We start from the raw sequence: 1,705 nt of genomic DNA, 5'->3' as shown, positions 1-1,705 counted from the left end.
ATCTCCTGACCTCGTGATCCGCCCGTCTCGGCCTCCCAAAGTGCTGGGATTACAGGCTTGAGCCACCGCGCCCGGCCCACTCTCACATTTCTAATTCACCTTCCAAGCACATCCAGAACCTGACCATGTTGCCCATCTCGCCCTCCCTGCCCCATGACAACCACCCCTAGATGTTCAGCAGCTCTCAGCACAGTCTGCCAGCCAAGCCCCTCCATCTACCTTCCTGTGAGAACACAGTGACTATCCTCTGCTCCAAGATCCTCCCAGGACCCCATTGGCTCCTCTGGGCATGCCCCAAACTTTGTGATTTTCCTCAGAGCCCTGCAGCCCTTTATCCCTTGGCCTGTGCTCCCCATCCATCTCTTAGAGACCTCTGCCCCACCCACTGCAGCAGCCCTGGCCCCACCCAGCTCTCACCCTATCCCTTTCTCCTGCACCAGCAGACCAAGAAGCAGGCCCAACAGAGTAATCAGTGGTTGACTTTTTTTTTTTTTTTAATTACTTCTAGGCTAATGCTTAAAAATTGCCAGGCAATGTACTTTTTAAAACTTTTAATTAATTTCTTAGAGACGGGGTCTCACTTTGTAGTCCAGGCTGGAGTACAGTGGCTTAATCACAGCTCAATGCAGCCTCCAACTCCTGGGCTCCAGGTGATCCTCCCACTTCAGCCTCCCAAGTAGCCAGGATTACAGGTCGCACCACCACGCCTGGATAATTTAATTTTTTTGGTAGAGACGAGGTCTTGTTATGTTGCCCAGACTAGTCTTGAACTCCTGGGCTCAAGGGATCCTCCCTCCTTGGCCTCTGAAAGTGTCAAGATTACAGGCCTCAGCCACCACACCCAGCCTGTTTGTTGAATAAATGAATGAAGAGCAATGAGCTCACACTATGCCATTTGTAATAGCAAGTACAGAGTCAACACTTGCCACTGGCAGGCGTGGGAAAGTGGAGTTTCTCATACTCTTAAGAAGGCTACCTAGCAGTATTTCCGCAAATCAGACTGGCTCTTGGATAGTGGGTACCTTATAAGAATGGATGTGGGTGAGGGTGCAGATTCAAGGATGTTGCTGAGGCAAATGCTATGTTGGTCCTTCCACATACAAGTTACATACCTGCTAAACAGGAAGATGTATGCTGTGTCAGGTCGCCTGATGGGGGAGTGAAAATGCAGCATGGGGTCGGCATGCAGGGGACAATCTCATTTTGTAAACGATGACCCTGAGCCCATGAAGGGTATGTGTGTCACAAGGACCTGGGACTGTGGGACTGGTTCACCTGCCTCACTTGGGCCAGCTGCACGGAGGCCCCACCTGTAAATCCAGGAGATGACACACTCCTCTGAAGGCCTGGAGGTCACGTGGTTGGTGAGAGGAGAGTGCTAAGAACAGGCTTGGCTCAGAGGAGGATGCTGCTGGATAAGGTGTTATTATCTGTTTGATTAAATTAACACACAGAGGAAAAACTCCAAAGGACACCAGGCTGTCAACAAGTGTGCGGCAAGGAGAAGTGAAAGGGAAAGACTGCCACCTGGGGTGAGTCTCAGAAAAGCATAAACACGAAATGCAGTATCAGGTCTCTATTGAAAGATGACCTTCACATGTTGCTAATTAAAAAAAAAAAAAAATCGGCCGGGCGCGGTGGCTAATACCTGTAATCCCAGCACTTTGGGAGGCCACAGGAGTTTGAGACCAGCCTGGCCAACATA

At 50.3% G+C, this 1,705-nt stretch overlaps 1 protein-coding gene across 7 annotated transcripts in view; it reads right to left on the bottom strand.

Moving 5' to 3' along the window:
* Positions 1 to 1,705, bottom strand: part of ZNF250 (zinc finger protein 250) — a 26,469-nt gene that overhangs the window by 18,026 nt on the left and 6,738 nt on the right. The window contains exon 1 of one of the 7 annotated variants that reach the window (XM_011937989.1): positions 1,023 to 1,112. The exons of the other annotated variants lie outside the window; for them this stretch is intronic. The gene's annotated coding sequence lies outside the window, so the exon portion shown is untranslated. Of the gene's footprint in view, positions 1 to 1,022; positions 1,113 to 1,705 lie in introns of those variants that run through there. 7 annotated transcript variants of the gene reach the window in all.

The sequence above is a fragment of the Colobus angolensis genome, unplaced genomic scaffold (genome assembly GCF_000951035.1).
Source record: "Colobus angolensis palliatus isolate OR3802 unplaced genomic scaffold, Cang.pa_1.0 Scaffold17, whole genome shotgun sequence".
Classification (NCBI taxonomy): domain Eukaryota; kingdom Metazoa; phylum Chordata; class Mammalia; order Primates; family Cercopithecidae; genus Colobus; species Colobus angolensis.
Note: the sequence above shows the minus strand (reverse complement) of the source record. Positions and strands in the feature narration are given on the sequence as shown.